The sequence below is a fragment of the Pseudophryne corroboree genome, unplaced genomic scaffold, assembly GCF_028390025.1.
Source record: "Pseudophryne corroboree isolate aPseCor3 unplaced genomic scaffold, aPseCor3.hap2 scaffold_221, whole genome shotgun sequence".
Classification (NCBI taxonomy): domain Eukaryota; kingdom Metazoa; phylum Chordata; class Amphibia; order Anura; family Myobatrachidae; genus Pseudophryne; species Pseudophryne corroboree.
Window position 1 is genome coordinate 402,201 of NW_026968857.1, and position 17,989 is coordinate 420,189.

A 17,989-nucleotide genomic window follows, 5' to 3' on the forward strand; every position below is an offset into this window, starting at 1 on the left:
AAATTAAAATGGTAAAAGTTATTGTACTTTAAGTAAAAATAAAAGAGACAAAATATCAATCCCAGTTTTGGATTACTTTAATTAACAAAAAAAAAATGCATATAGCAGAGGATAGTTTCAATCTGCCTACCTCTGGGTTATGGGCCCAGCATGCTTCCATTGCAGTACTCTGCTGCACATGTAAGTGCAAGAGATCCTGAAGCACTCACTCATCATGGGAAAGTACCAATGTGTTTCTTCGTTGGTTGATGGAAGAAACATCTTACAAAAACTCTCCAGATTATTGACTTTATTAAGTTTTTCTAGGAAACGTTTTAGATGAATGCTTATTAGCCTTTGTCAGTATGTACGTTTGCAAAGTGTCTCTGTGGCGCAATCAGTTAGTGTGTACGGCTATTAACCAAAAGGTTGTTGGTTCAATCCCACCCAGGGACGTAATTGACCTTGTTATCAGATTTTGGTGATCTTTAAGTAGACAAGTCAAATTTCATATCCCCTGTTATGGTGTAGGGTACCTGGCCTTCTCTGATGTACAGATGTGTCCACTATTACCTTTCTGAAAAGAGTGCCATGGCAGTAAATTTGGCATGACATGAATTCCTTTTGTTGTTGGGCCATCATGTTGTGCTGTGACAATTCATGACAATTCATAGTTTCACCACTTGGTGTCCAGTGCATCACGTAACGTAGCTTTCCACCAACATTGCTGTTAAATAGACACTGTAATCAGGTCGTTGTGATGTATGGCCAACTTTAGAGTGTAATTGCTAATTGTGTAGGTGTGAAAATCACAGTGTGAGAGGCCTTTGAAGTAGACTCCTTGGGGGGTACAGATTTTATCCTGGCTGGGGGATGTTACTATATGTTGCTCATAGCACAGAGGTGAATGAAGTCTAAAGTGAAATTAAATAATAAGTTAAGAAAAACCTTAGTGCTAGAGAGTAAAAGAACATATAAGATTTTGCAATGATAAAATATTTCCAAATAAAGGGCCTCATTACGAGTTGATCGCACGAAGCTGCTTTTTGCAGCCCGTGCAATCATCTAATCTCCACCTATGAGGGTTGGTTTTTTCCCATAGCAAAGCTGCAATCGCTTGTGCAGGCCTGCTATGGTAAAAAATGTTGTGCAGTTTCTAAGTAGGTCTGGACTTAGGGGGTCATTACGACTCGATCGCAGCATGTCGTCGTTCGCACAGCTGCAATCGGGTCCGTGCTGCGCATGTGCGGCGGCTGCTATGTGCACGCATGGCCATCGCAGGGCAACGACGCTGGGACCGAAAAAAGCGATCGCAGCACCAATCGCACGAAGATTGACAGGCGGAGGGCGTTCCTGGGCAACTCACCGTTTGCAGCCGTTTTCGGGGAGTGGTAAGAAAAACGCAGGCATGGTGAGAGAAACGCAAGTGTGTCCAGGGCGAGTGTTTGACGTCAGAGCTAGGACCGAACAGGTTGAAAACATTGCAGCAGGTAAGTAAGTCACCGGCACCCCTGCACTGAGCATACTGCCGGCACTGCCGACACCCCTGCACCGAGGACACTTCTGGCACTCCCACACTGTCGACACTCCTGCACTGAGGACACTGCCGGCACAACTGCACTGGGGATACTGCCAGCACTCCTGCACTGAGGACACCTCCTACACTGCCGACACTGCCAGCACTTCTGCACCGAGGACACTTCCGGCACTCCCACACTGCCGGCACCCCTGACTGCTGACACTGCTGGCACCCCTGCGCTGGGGATACTGCCAGCACTCCTGCACTGATTACACCACCTGCACCTCTGCACCGAAGACACTACTGGCACTCCCACATGTATTGGAGATATATTAATACTTCACAATTAGCTGCCGCTGCTGATACTCCCGTGTGCCTGATGGATAAATTGCCCTGCACATATGGATGTCCATGTTGCTGCCCACGGTGCTGTTGGTGGCTAGAGGTGGGAGGAGAAGCCACCGGCATCTGTGATTCTGATGACCGGAAGTCGGACCCGGTCACTTGCTCGTTGCCAGGGGTTACATGCTCGTTGCCAGGGGTTACATATGCTTGTTGCCATAGGGGTTACATGCTTAGTACCAGGAGGTTACATGCTCATTCTGGGTAGCGCTGGGTAATGGTCTAGTACACAGGTTCTCAAACTCGGTCCTCAGTACCCCACACGGTGCATGTTTTGCAGGTCTCCTCACAGAATCACAAGTGAAATAATTAGCTCCACCTGTGGACTTTGTAAAATGTGTCGGTGAGTAATTAATACACCTGTGCACCTGCTGGGTTACCTGCAAAACATGCACCGTGTGGGGTCCTGAGGACCGAGTTTGAGAACCTCTGGTCTAGTAATACCCCTGGCATCTGTCTCCTAGAAGGGCCGTCTTCCATGCTGTCTGCATGGAATCTGCAGCTTCCAGTAGTAGGTAGATCCTAAGCATCTATTGTGCCGCTGCTGCGCCCCCCCCCCCCAGCCCCAGGACTCAGCCATCCAGGCTGCAGCCTTATGGCTGATGAGGCCCTGGGTCTCATGTTTCTTCACCTACTTGTATGGCAGGCAGAGCACCCAGTGACTTATTATGGAGCACAGCCCAAGCACTGGACTGATTTGTGGCAGACAGGCACAGCACCCACTTGTATGGCAGACAGAGCACCCGGTTACTTATTATGGCAGCACAGCCCAAGCACTGGACTGATTTGTGGCAGACAGGCACAGCACCCACTTGTATGGCAGACAGAGCACCCGGTTACTTATTATGGCAACACAGCCTCAGCACTGGACCGATTTGTGGCAGACAGATGCAGCACCCACTTGTATGGCAGACACTGCCGATCTTCAGACCGGATCCCAGTGAAATATATGCGGTATTGAAATACCAAAAATTCTCTCTACTCACACCTTAACCACCAAACAATTGCAAAAAATGACAAGTATCAATAGTGCCTTTTAGTTAGTATCATAATTTCCATATCGAATCTCTGTGTGGAGTTTGTATGAACTCTTCATCAGCACATTATCAATCATAAGGGAAAAGATTTTTTCAAACATATAGGCAACATTGAGCCAGGTACATGTTGGAAGTTAGTATGAGAGATGTATTGGAAAAATATTAATACTTCACAATTAGCTGCTACAGCTGATATTCCCGTGTGCATGATGGATAAATTGGCCTGCACATATGGTTCATGGGGGTCATTCTGACCCGAACGCTGCTGCTGACCAGCCGCTGCGGGGCGTGTAGCGATGATTAGCTCCCGGCCAGCACGCTAAAGCTGCGCTGGCCGGGAGCTACTCCTGAAGTACAAAAGCATTGCCGCTGTGCAATGCTTTTGTACTTCTGCGGGGGAAAGGGGGGCGGAATTGACCTGCGGGGCGGACTAGCCCTGTGCTGGGCATCCCCATGCATGTCTCAGTTCCTGATCGTAGCCTTGCAAAATTTTGCAGGGCTACGATCAACTTAGAATGACCCCCCCCATAGCCGCAATTTTGTTAGCAGATGGGCAAAACCATGGGGGTCATGCAGACCTGATCGCACGCTAGGTTTTTTCGCTGCGCTGCGATCAGGTCATAACTGCGCGTGCGTGTGCACCGCAATACGCAGGCGCGTTGCACGGGTACAAAGTGGATCGTTGCTGAGCAATGGATTTAATGAAGAATCCATTCGCACAGACAATTGCAAGGAGATTGACTGGAAGAAAACATTTGTGGATGTCAACGGAACGTTTTCTGGGAGTGTTTGGTAAAACGCAGGTGTGTCCATGCATTTGCAGGGTGGGTGTCTGACGTAAATTCGGGGCAATCACTTTAGGCTGTTCGTGTCCGGAATTGACGTCAGACACCTGCCCTGCAAAAGCTTGGACATGCCTGCGTTTTTCCAAACACTCCCAGAAAATGTTCAGTTGCCACCCACAAATGCCCTCTTCCTGTCAATCTCCTTGCGATCTGCTGTCTCTGTGTCTCCCACCCTCTGATTTTCTTTCTCCTAGACTTTATCTCCTTCCCCATGACTCTCTCTTACATGACTGTCTCAGTGTCTCTCGCCATCTGACTGTCTCTCTCCCTCTAACTCTATCGCTCTCTCTCCTTTAATCTATCTCTCCCCTTCACTATCTCTGTGTCTCTGTCCCCTGAATTTGTTGCTATCTCCTCCTGACTCTATCGCTCTCCCCCTGACTCTGTCTCTCAGTGTCTCCCACCCTCTCATTTTCTTTCTCCTAGACTTTATCTCTCTCCCCGACTATCTCCATCAAAGTTTGTCTCTCTCCCTATAACTCTATCACTATCTCTCCTTGACTCTCTCTCTCTCCCCTTAACTTTCTCTCTATGTCTCTGCCCCCTGAATTTGTCACTCTCTTCTCCTAACTTTATCGCTCTCCGCCTGACTCTGTCTCTCACCCTTTGATTTTCTTTCTCCTAGACTTTATCTCTCTCCCTCTGACTATCTCTCTCACATGACTATCTCACTTTGTCTCTCCATCAAACTTTGTCTCTCTCCCTCTAACTCTGTCGCTCTCTCTCTTTGACTCTATCTCTCTCCCTTTAACTATCTCTGTCCCCTGAATTTTTTTGATCTCTCCTCCTGACTCTATCGCTCTGCCCCTGACTCTGTCTCTCAGTGTCTACCACCTTCTAATTTTCTTTTTCCTAGACTTTATCTCTCTCCCTCTGACTTTATCTCTCTCACATGACTCTGTCTCACTTTGTCTCTCTCCATCTAACTCTCTCTCTCTCCTTGACTCTATCTCTCTCCTCTTTACTGTCTCTCTGTCCCATTACTTTGTCGCTCTCTCCTCCTGACTCTATCGCTCTCCCCCTGACTCTGTCTCTGTACCTCCCAACCTCTGATTTTGTCTTTCAAGTAGACTTTATCTCTCTCCCCTGACTTTATCTCTCTCACATGACTCTGTTTCACTTTCTCTCTCCATCTGACTTTCTCTCTCCCTCTAACTCTATCTCTCTCCCCTTAATTTTCTCTCTGTGTCTGTCCCCTGACTTTGTCACTCTCTACTCCTGACTCTATCGCTCTCCCCCTAACTCTGTCTCTGTGTCTCCCACCCTCTGATTTTCTTTCTCCTAGACTTTATCGCCTTCCCTCTGACTCTGTCTCTCTCACATGACTCTGTCTCAGTGTCTCTCTCCATCTGACTATATCTCTCCCTCTAACTCTATCACTCTCTCTCCTTTACTCTATCTCTCTCCCTCCTTTACTCTATCTCTCTCCCCTTAACTATCTGTGTCTCTGTCCCCTGAATTTGTCGCTATCTCCTCCTGACTCTATCGCTCTCCCCCAGACTCTGTCTCTCAGTGTCTCCCACCCTCTGATTTACTTTCTTCTAGACTTTATCTCTCTCTCCCTGACTATTTCTCATATGACTCTTTATCTCCATCAAACTTTGTCTCTCTCCCTATTACTCTATCACTCTCTCTCCTTGACTCTATCTCTCTCCCCTTAACTATCTCTCTATGTCTCTGTCCCCTGAATTTGTCACTCCCTCCTCCTAACTCTTTCGCTCTTCCCCTAACTCTGTCTCTCAGTGTCTCCCACCCTTTGATTTTCTTTCTCCTAGACTTTATCTCTCTCCCTCTGACAATCTCTCTCACATGACTCTGTCTCACTTTGTCTCTCCGTCAAACTTTGTCTCTCTCCCTCTAACTCCATCACTCTCTCTCTCCTTGACTCTATCTCTCTCCCTTTAACTATCTCTCTGTGTCTCTGACCCCTGAATTTGTCGCTCACTCCTCCCGACTCTATCGCTCACCCCCTGACTGTCTCTCAGTGTCTACCACCCTCTAATTTTCTTTATCCTAGACTTTATCTCTCTCCCTCTGACTATCTATCTCACATGACTCTCTCACTTTGTCTCTCTATCAAACTTTGTCTTTCTCCCTCTAACTCTATTGCTCTCTTCTTGACTCTATCTCTTTCCCCTAAACTATCTCTCTGTGTCTCTGTCCCATGACTTTGTCGCTCTCTCCTCCTGACTCTATTGCACTCCCCTAACTCTGTCTCTCATTGTCTACCACCCTCTAATTTTCTTTCTCCTAGACTTTATCTCTCTCACATGACTGTCTCACTTTCTCTCTCCATCTGACTATAGTTTATTGTAATGTTAGCAGCCACACAGCAAAACACAAGCTAAAAATCATTCTCCATAAAGGAGCTGTACAATAAAGAGCATATTACCCCATATTAATAAAGATCTGTTTACAGACTACAGTGAGTGGCCAATTGAACACAGGAAAGTAGCAATCATGCCATAGCATTAGAGTCCAATTCCTAATTGTTTACAGTAGGTGTGAAAATCTCAGTGTGTGAGGCCTTTGTAGTAGATTCCTTGGAGAGTATAGATAGCATATATCCTGTCTGGGGGATGGCCTGGGATTTGAAATGAATAATTCAATTCCAATTTAAGTGTTTTCAGCTTCTAACTTTAGTCTATGCAGCTACAATATCAAAAGATTTTTTATACATTTCTTGTTCCTTGCAATAAACAAATATGGTATTAAAAAATATAATTGATTCAACTTCCTTCATAACTGGTCAAATAATGTAAAATGCTCAGGAAATGCACTCTTGTCTGTGAGGGGAGCCTGTGCCATTCCTTAGAGGAGAGTAGGGAGTGGGCATCACAGCATCTACTGTATAAAAGGGCCTACACAGTACACATGGGGTGACTGTGCTGAGCGATCTGAGCGATGCTAGATCACTCAGCAAGATTGCTCAGCACACAGCGCTGCACAACAATGTGTCAACGATGTGTGCTGAGCGATCTGTCAGGGCCAGTGAACACTGGCCCTGAGAGGCGATCTGACTAGATTTATCCTGCATGCAGGATCTTAATCGCTGCACCATTGCGACAACTGAACATCTATGTACTTGGGATATACAGTACCTATCAGCCACATAATCACTGTTGAAGTCTGGTTCCAGTTTAAGAAATATAGCATCATAACTATTTATTTACAGTTTCTTACATAGCGCAGCATAATTCTTTCCCATTCGTCCATTTAAAAAATATTAGTTATTTTGTGTGCACTGTGACTGTGTAAAGTAATTGCTATCACACAGAGCTGCCACTGCTGTGATCGGGCAGCGTGGGGGATGGGACTTGCTTGAGCTGTGTGCACTGTGCCTGATTGTTGTCATTCTGTTGGGGGAGGGGAGAACACACAGAGCTGCATAAAGGGGGTCATTCCAAGTTGATCGCTAGCTGCCGTTGTTCGCAGCACAGCGATCAGGCTTAAAATCTGCATTTCTGTGCATGCATATGTCCCGCAATGCGCATGCGCGACGTACGGGTACATAGCCCTTTGTGGTTTTGCACAGATTCTAGCAAAGTTTTCCTTCACACTGGCGCCCGCTAGAAGATTGACAGGAAGGGGGCGTTTCTGAGTGTCAACTGACCGTTTTCAGGGAATGTTTGGAAAAACGCAGGCGTGTCTGAAAAAATGCAGGCGTGGCCGGGCATTCGCTGGGTGGATGTGTGATGTCAAATCTGGACACGAATAGGCTGAAGTGATCGCAAGCACTGAGTAGGTTTAGAGCTACTCAGAAACTGCACAAACTGTTTTTGCAGAGCTCGGCTGCACATGCGTTCGCACTTCTGCTAAGCTAACATACACTCCCCAGTGGGCGGCGGCATAGCATTTGCACGGCTGCTACAATTGGCCAGCGAGTGATCAACTTAGAATGACCCCCAATGCTTGGTGCTCAGACCTGCATTAAATGCTTTGCTCACTACAAGGATACTAAAGGTTATGATTTGTGACATGGATAGACAAGGATGGAAAAAGTAAAAAAAATATGAAAACATTCCCAAAACCTTGTGTTGACCATATGTGTGTTTTAACCATTTCCATGTCGACCATTTGCTGCTGTGAGTAGTTGTTTCCTAATTTGGGAGCAGTCGGTATATAATGAGCTGTCCAGGCTCATGGTAGTATTATGTAGTTTCAGGGGTGGTGATATCTGCGCTCACCTGATGTCTAGGTGTATGTGTCTTACATTATTACCAGTAATTTATATAGCGCACACATATTCCGCAGCGCTTTACAGAGAATATTCAGCCATTCACATCAGTCCCTACCCCAGTGGAGCTTACAATCTATATTCCCTACCACATGTACACACACACATTTGCACAAGGGTTAATTTTGTTAGGAACCAATTAACCTATCACTATATTTTGGGATTGTGGGAGGAAACTGGAGTACCCGGAGGAAGCCCACTCAAGTACGGGGAGAATATACAAACTCCACACATTATAATGAGTGTACAATGGTGTGTTTGTAGTGTTCTTTATTGCGACACAATGCTCAGGTCACATGCATATTAATTAGACAGGTAAAAAGAGAGGTTTTTAAAACTGCACAGGACCTGTGTTTGGTTCACACTATGATTAGTTAGAAATTCAAAAAACCAACATAAAGGCAATAAAGGGTCAATTACTCCTGGCACTTGGTTGGTGGTGCTCCCAGAAAAAATAGTTCAATAAACTTTAAGCTTAGTACATCAGGCCCAGTGCACTGTCCCAAGACAGACAACTAATTAGATTTCCATTTGCCCTCCCCCCTGCCTTATGTTAATGCTAATTGATGTTGTATTGAGACTTTTGTTCAGTCTCTTACTCACAAAGTAGCACATGCACTGTAAAGGGTCAAATACTCCTGGCACCTGGTTGGTGGTGCTCCCAGAAAAAATAGTACAATAAACTGTATAAATGGAAAATCTTTACATAGGAGGTAAAGACAAAAGGAGACTTTAAGTCTGTCCTGGGGCACACTTGTCAAAAATGATTAATAAAATATAACTTTTAATATTCACAATTAAAAAAGATCATCTCACAAAGCGACATGGCGACATGTAAAAATTGTAATCATAAACTTTTTGATACAGTAATCCAATGTATTATTATAGTGAAATATGCAGTATGCGGTATTGAAATACCCAAAAATCTCTCAGAGGTGTATTACCTCGTTACAATACTTTGAGAGAATTGGCTTCTCTATACTCACACCTTAACCACCAAACAATTGCAAAAAATGACAAGTATCAATAGTGCCTTTTAATTAGTATCATAATTTCCATATCAAATATCTGTGTGAAGTCTGCCCGGCTGCTGGGATGAGAGAGCCAGGTACCTATATGGAAGTTACTGTAATATGAGAGATGTATTGGAGATATATTAATACTACACAATTAGCTGCCGCTGCTAATATTCCTGTGTGCCTGATGGATAAATTGCCCTGCACATACAGATGTCCATGTTGCTGCCCACGGTGCTGTTGGTGGCTAGAGGTGGGAGGAGAAGCCACCAGCATCCATGATTCTGCTGACCGGAAGTTGGACCCGGTCACATGCTCGTTGCCAGGGGTTATATGCTCGCTGCCAGGGGTTACATATGCTTGTTGCCATAGGGGTTACATGTTTAGTGCCAGGGGGTTACATGCTCAGTGCCAGGGGGTTACATGCTCATTCTGGGTAGCGCTGGGTAATGGTCTAGTAATACCTCTAGCATCTGTCTCCTAGAAGGCAGCTGCCATTTTAAAGGGCCGTCTTCCATGCTGTCTGCATTGAATCTGCAGCTTCCAGTAGTAGGTAGAGCCTAAGCGTCTATTGGACCGGTGCTGCCCCCCCCCCCCCCAGGACTCAGCCATCCAGGCTGCAGCCTTATGGCTGCTCAGGCCCCGGGTCTCATGTTTCTTCACCCGCTTGTATGGCAGACAGAGCACTGAATGACTTATTATGGAGCACAGCCAGCCCCAGCACTGGACTGATTTGTGGCAGACAGGCGCAGCACCCACTTGTATGGCAGACAGAGCACCCAGTGACTTATTAAGGCAGCACAGCCCCAGCACTGGACTGATTTGTGGCAGACAGGTGCAGCACCCACGTGTATGGCACACAGAGCACCCAGTGACTTATTATGGCAACACAGCCTCAGCGCTGGACCGATTTGTGGCAGACAGACGCAGCACCCACTTGTATGGCAGACACTGTCGATCTTCAGACCGGATCCCAGTGAAATATATGTGGTATTGAAATACCAAAAATTCTCTCTACTCACACCTTAACCACCAAACAATTGCAAAAAATGACAAGTATCAATAGTGCCTTTTAGTTAGTATCATAATTTCTATATCGAATCTCTGTGTGGAGTTTGTATGAACTCTTCATCAGCACATTATCAATCACAAGGAAAAAGATTTTTTTAAACATATAGGCAACATTGAGCCAGGTACATGTTGGAAGTTAGTATGAGAGATGTATTGGAAAAATATTAATACTTCACAATTAGCTGCTGCAGCTGATATTCCCATGTGCATGATCGATAAATTGCCCTGCACACACGGCTCATGGGGGTCATTCTGACCCGATCGCTGCTGCTGACCAGCCGCTGCGGGTCGTGTAGTAATGAGTAGCTCCCGGCCAGCACGCTAAAGCTGCGCTGGCCGGGAGCTACTCCTGAAGTACAAAAGCATCGCCGCTGTGCAATACTTTTGCACTTCTGCAGGGGGGGGGCGTAACTGACCTGCGGGGTGGACTAGCCCTGTGCTGGGCATCCCCCGCATGTCTCTGTTCCTGATCGTAGCCCTGCAAAATTTTGCAGGGTTACGATCAACTCGGAATGACACCCCATAGCTGCAATTTTGTTAGCAGATGGGCAAAACCATGGGGGTCATGCAGGCCTGATTGCACGCTAGGTTGTTTTGCTGAGCTGCGATCAGGACATAACTGCGCATGTGTGTGCCCCGCAATACGCAGGCGCGTCGCACAGGTACAAAGTGGATCGTTGCTGAGCAATGGATTTAATGAAGAATCCATTCACACAGACAATCGCAAGGAGATTGACTGGAAGAAAACATTTGTGGATGTCAACTGACCATTTTCTGGGAGTGTTTGGAAAAACGCAGGTGTGTCAATGCGTTTGCAGGGTGGGTGTCTGATGTAAATTCGGGGCAAACACTTTAGCCTGTTCGTGTCCGGAATTGATGTCAGACACCTGCCCAGCAAACGCTTGGACACGCCTGCGTTTTTCCAAACACTCCCAGAAAGCGTTCAGTTGCCACCCACAAATGCCCTCTTCCTGTCAATCTCCTTGCGATCTGCTGTGCGAATCGATTCTTCGTTAAATCCATTGCTCAGCAATGATCCGCTTTGTACCCGTACGACGCACATGCGCATTGAGGTGCATACGCATGTGCAGTTTCGACCTGATCGCACCGCTGCAAAACAACCTAGCGTGCGATCATTTCGGAATGACCCCCATGGTTTTGCCCATTTGCAAATAAAATGCTGCTAGAATCAGGTCTGAACTACTCCCTCTAGAATCTCTTTATCAGACTTTCTGCTTGCTCAGTTTCTGAAAATGCCACCTGCTGTCTGAAAAGTGGTACTGCACTATATTTCAGAGGAGATACACATGGCTTGCCGTGTATATCTTAAGAGGAAAGCTTATCTCGGGCCATGAACGGCAGGCCATGATACTTTTTTCAGAAAGGTAATAGTGGACACATCTGTAATCAGAGTTAGATTTGATTCAGTGATTTTATAAAAACATCTAGGAAGCACAATTTAGCAGTGGGTTGCAGAGAAAAAGAAATATGCTGGCAAAAAAATCGAATTGTGTGATTTAACAGCTCTTAATTTTCTTGCTTTATTTTTATGCTAACAAATTTGTTCTCTGAAAAGTGTCCACAAAGCCAAGTCTCTGATTAACACCTTTGTAGGGATGGTTTTTCACCTATTACTAAATTAAACTTGCTTCATTGGAAAGGCAGCAAGATGCATCCTCATTTCAATGTCTACTGAAATAATACAGGTTGACACCAGGAAACATTAACGCCACTGCATCCTTGCTGCTTTCTCATGTGGAAGTCTGTTTAATGTGAAAACAAGGTGATATCTAATTAGCACACAGGTAAGGAATTACGAAAATCTTTATTTAAGGGTGAAGATGTTTCTCACAAAATTGTTGCCCCAATGCATCATTGAAATTCAAGCTGGAAAGATGATTTTAATATATCACTTGTACATTTTGTATTGCTCTTCTGGTGACAATGTAGTTTTTTTTGTCAATTACCATTTTAATAACAGGGTAAAGAAAATTAAGTGGATTTTTGAAAGAAAACTATACTGTCAATATACTATTAAAACAAATTAAAATGGTAAAAGTTATTGTACTTTAAGTAAAAATAAAAGAGCAAAAATATCAATCCCAGTTTTGATTACTTAAATTAACAAAAAAAATGCATATAGCAAAGGATAGTTTCAATCTGCCTACCTCTGGGTTATGGGTCCAGCATGCTTCCATTGCAGTACTCTGCTGCACATGTAAGTGCAAGAGATCCTGAAGCACTCACTCATCATGGGAAAGTACCAATGTGTTTATTCGTTGGTTGATGGAAGAAACATCTTACAAAAACTCTCCAGATTATTGATTTTTTAATGTTTTTCTAGGAAACGTTCTAGATGTATGCTTATTAGCCTTTGTCAGTATACACTTTTTGCAAAGTGTCTCTGTGGCGCAATCGGTTAGTGTGTTCGGCTATTAACCAAAAGGTTGGTGGTTCAATCCCACCCAGGGACGTAATTAAACTTGTGATCAGATTTTGGTGATATTTAAGTAGACAAGTCAAAATTTCAAACCCCCTCTTATGGTGTAGGGTACATGGCCTTCTCTGATGTAATCAGAGTTAGATTTGATTCAGTGATTTTATAAAAAACAGCTAGGAAGCACAATTTAGCAGTGGGTTGCAGAGAAAAAAAATATGCTGGCAGAAAAATCCAATCGAGTGATTAAACAGGTCTTCATTTTCTGGCTTTATTTTTATGCTAACAAATTTGTTCTCTGAAAAGTGTCCACAAAGCCAAGTCTCTGATTAACACCTTTGTAAGGATGGTTTTTCACCTATTACTAAATTAAACTTGCTTCATTGGAAAGGCAGCAAGATGCATCCTCATTTCAATGTCTACTGAAATAATACAAGTTGACACCAGGAAACATTAACGCCACTGCTTCCTTGCTGCTTTCTCATGTGGAAGTCTGTTTAATGTGAAAACAAGGTGATATCTAATTAGCACACAGGTAAGGAATTAAGAAAATCTTTATTTAAGGGTGAAGATGTTTCTCACAAATTTGTTGACCCAATGCATCATTGAAATTCAAGCTGGAAAGATGATTTTAATATATCACTTGTACATTTTGTATTGCTCTTCTGGTGACAATGTAGTTTGTTTTTGTCAATTACCATTTTAATAATAGGGTAAAGAAAATGAAGTGGATTTTTGAAAGAAAACAATACTGTCAATATACTATTAAAACAAATTAAAATGGTAAAAGTTATTGTACTTTAAGTAAAAATAAAAGAGACAAAATATCAATCCCAGTTTTGGATTACTTTAATTAACAAAAAAAAATGCATATAGCAGAGGATAGTTTCAATCTGCCTACCTCTGGGTTATGGGCCCAGCATGCTTCCATTGCTGTACTCTGCTGCACATGTAAGTGCAAGAGATCCTGAAGCACTCACTCATCATGGGAAAGTACCAATGTGTTTCTTCGTTGGTTGATGGAAGAAACATCTTACAAAAACTCTCCAGATTATTGACTTTTTAAAGTTTTTCTAGGAAACGTTTTAGATGAATGCTTATTAGCCTTTGTCAGTATGGACTTTTGCAAAGTGTCTCTGTGGCGCAATCAGTTAGTATGTACGGCTATTAACCAAAAGGTTGGTGGTTCAATCCCACCCAGGGACCTAATTGACCTTGTTATCAGATTTTGGTGATCTTTAAGTAGACAAGTCAAAATTTCAAACCCCCTGTTATGGTGTAGGGTACCTGGCCTTCTCTGATGTAATCAGAGTTAGATTTGATTCAGTGATTTTATAAAAACAGCTAGGAAGCACAATTTATTTTGTATTCTGTGTTGGTGCATTTGCGGAGGTTTAGGCTCCCACACTCCTCTCCGGAACTCGCCGGTGCCGGGTAGAAGAGTGGACAAGTGGGTATTTTGGTTGTCCTTTTCCCTGGCGGTTTTCCGCACATACTCTAGTTTAAAGTTATTTTGAGCCCCTGGCTTTGTTGTTTAGTAGAGGGCCCCTTGTTATCACCCTGTCTCGGATTTCTCTTTGTCTCCCATTAAGACCTGAGGGGGCATCAGAGTTGGGCAGACGTAATCCGCCCTTCAAACGCGGCTGCCATGGGCCCAAGCAACCATAGTCTCGCAAGAGATTTCTGACAGCACGGGCGAGACAACGGAGATAGGGCACCAGGGGCTATTCCCGTTCCCACTCCCTTTCCAAGCATTACGTTCCAGTACTCAGGTCCTTGCTATAAGATATCCCCAGACCAGAGTATTGGAATCATAACAGGAGAGCAGCCCTGATATATAACAGAGGTGGAAGTTCTATAGGCAGCAGAGACGGAGACCAGCCAGCCAGTCTCCCAGTGCCCTGATCACTACACGCCGCCAGCACAGCATTACAGGAGGGTCCTATAGTGCTGCCCTGAGCTAACAGGTGTGTGTACCAATGTGCTGCGCCCTGGTGTCTCTGAGAGGGGTGAGGTCACCGTGCCGCTTTAGTATATGGCTTTTCCTTAGTACTGTAAGTTACAGCCCTGCACTAGTAGTGGCAACTCTGCCCTATGTGAACCTGTGAGGTTATTTTCCTATTTACAGAATAACCGGGGAGAAGGCGGCCATATTGCGGCTCTCAAGAGAAGGCACTCTAGTACACCCCCTGCTGGCGGCCACTGCGCAGGCGCAACAAATTGAAATGCCCGATCTCTATAATGGGGCATATTTCTCTTAATTAAAAAAAACCTGTAACTTTCTGAAAAACCACAACCCCAAAAGGCACTTCACAGGGACATGCTCTATCTAATAAAACAAACCCCAAGTCATATATATATATATATATATAATAAGATTTTACTCACCGGTAAATCTATTTCTCGTAGTCCGTAGTGGATGCTGGGACTCCGTAAGGACCATGGGGAATAGCGGCTCCGCAGGAGACTTGGCACAACTAAAGAGAGCTTTAGGACTACCTGGTGTGCACTGGCTCCTCCCCCTATGACCCTCCTCCAGACCTCAGTTAGGATACTGTGCCCGGAAGAGCTGACACTAAGGAAGGATTTTGAATCCCGGGTAAGACTCATACCAGCCACACCAATCACACCGTACAACTCGTGATATTATACCCAGTAAACAGTATGACAACAACGGAGCCTCTGCACAGATGGCTCTCAACAATAACCCTTTTGTTAACAATAACTATGTACAAGTACTTGGGATGGGCGCCCAGCATCCACTATGGACTACGAGAAATAGATTTACCGGTGAGTAAAATCTTATTTTCTCGGACGTCCTAAGTGGATGCTGGGACTCCGTAAGGACCATGGGGATTATATCAAAGCTCCCAAACGGGAGGGAGAGTGCGGATGACTCTGCAGCACCGAATGAGCGAACTCCAGGTCCTCCTCAGCCAGGGTGTCAAACTTGTAAAATCTTGCAAATGTGTTTGACCCCGACCAAGTAGCAGCTCGGCAAAGTTGTAAAGCAGAGACCCCTCGGGCAGCCGCCCAAGAAGAGCCCACCTTCCTCGTGGAATGGGCTTTTACTGATCTAGAATGCGGCAGTCCCGCCGCAGAATGACAGTCCTTTACCACAAATCTGAGGTACTCCTGGTGAGGAGAGTAAATGGGGACATGCAGGTAAGCATCCTTGATGTCCAGTGATACCATGTAATCCCCTTCCTCCAGGCTTGAGATAACCGCCCTGAGCGATTCCATCTTGAACTTGAACCGTTTTATATACGTGTTCAAAGATTTAAAATTTAAAATGGGTCTCACCGAACCGTCCGGTTTCGGTACCACAAACATTGTGGAATAGTAACCCCTTCCTTGTTGAAGGAGGGGTACCTTGACTATCACCTGCTGCAAATACAGCTTGTGAATTTGCCTCTATCACAGCCTCCCTGTCCAAGGGAGATGTTGGCAAGGCAGATTTTAGGAAACGGCGAGGGGGAGACGTCTCGAATTCCAGCTTGAATCCCTGAGACACTACTTGTAGAATCCAGGGATCCACCTGTGAGCAAGCCCACTGATTGCTGAAGCACTTGAGACGGGCCCCCACCGCACCTGGCTCCACCAGTGGAGCCCCAGCGTCATGCTGTGGACTTAGCGGAAGCGGGGGAGGACTTTTGTTCCTGGGAACTGGCTGTATATATATATATATATATATATATATATATGCATGCACACACACTCATGTATATACATGTATACACAAATACATGTATGTACATGTTTATGTATGTATAATACACTGATAGAGTACATTATATTTATGAATTAATTGCTTCCCGATTCTGCAGCAGCATCATCAGCACCATCAGTGTTACTCACAGTCACTTCACACGGACTGCTGCACAACACATCACTTAATTTCCGGGCCGCCCGCCACCTGGTGAAGAGACATGGGAGATGAAGGACCAGCAGTGCCACGTTGAGCGGAAGTATTGTGAATTAGTTACCCACACACTCCTTGTGACACCTGCTCCCCGTCTGCCCTCCCACCCGCCGCCTGCCATCCGGAACCCGCACTGACAAGTAAGTCTCAGCAGAATGTGTCTGCCGGTGGCTCCCAGTCCCCCCTAGAGGAACACTGCTAGTGGTGTGGCAGCCGCGGCACACTAGGACTGAGAGACCGCAGCGGGAGGAAAGCACGGGTGGGCGGGAGGAGAGCATAGGCGGACATCACCACGTCACATTGCAAGGTGACACCAGTCCCCCCAGTGAGGCCGCCGACGAATGCACTCAGCATAGTATTAGCAGCAGGCAGAGGGGGGGCGGGCGCAGCGGTGGTGGGAGGTACGGAAATGAGCTACAGGCTAGGCTCCACCGATCACACACTCAGCGATCACTGTGCCACAGCAAGCGTGGCGTGCAGCGGTGATGGACATTAGGGAGTGCCTGTGCGCACCAGGCACCCCCTGTACGCACGCCTATGCGCTACCACCCCCCATATGCCACACTACATCACTATGCTATAGCCCTCCCATATGCTGCACTTCATAGTTACACTATACCCCCCATACAACATACTACATCACCACACTACACTACTCACAATAAAATTAAAACATCCCAGTTCCTCATTCTTAATGAGCTCACGTGAGTTCTCTCCCCAACGGAGCTCCAGACCAAGTAACAATGAAGACACCAGCAGCGTGTAGGGGGCAGGCCTGGTCCACTTGTCAGGAGAGAGCAGTCACTGGAGGGTAAGAAGGGGGTGGGGCCTAGTCCTACAGACGGGAGAGAGCACAGACAGGAGAGAGCAAGGTACAGGGGTAGAAGGGGACGGCTGATGTGAAGAAGGGGGCGGGGCCTATTCTTGCATCCTTTCAAAATTCGACTTTTTAAAATTCGACATTTGACAAATTCGTCTTTTCTGCAATGGTACAAATGCGGCAATTCAACAAAAGTATATTCAATTGAAGTTTGTAAATTCGACAACAGTGCTTTTAAACAGTAAATTCGTCATTTTCAATCCGCCACACTTTGCAGGCGGAATCTAATAAAAAATAATATTTTTTTGGGGTAATAGCATATCTATTTATATTAGAAGGGATTAGGTACTTGGTTTGTCTTTTTTGGAGGCACAAGTATTATTTATATATTTTTTAAAAGATTATTATTATTATTATTTTTTTTTAAATGGAATGTGAAAAACCCGGAAAAGAAAAATTGCGTGGGGTCCCCCCTCCAAAGCATAACCAGCCTCGGGCTCTTCGAGCCGGTCCTGGTTCTAAAAATCCGGGGGAAAAACGGACAGGGGATCCCCCGTATTTTTAAAACCAGCTCCGGGCTCTGCGCCTGGTGCTGGTGCAAAAAATACGGGGGACAAAAAGAGTAGGGTCCCCCATTATTTTTACACCAGCATCGGGCTCCACTAGCTGGACAGATAATGCCACAGCCGGGGGTCACTTTTATA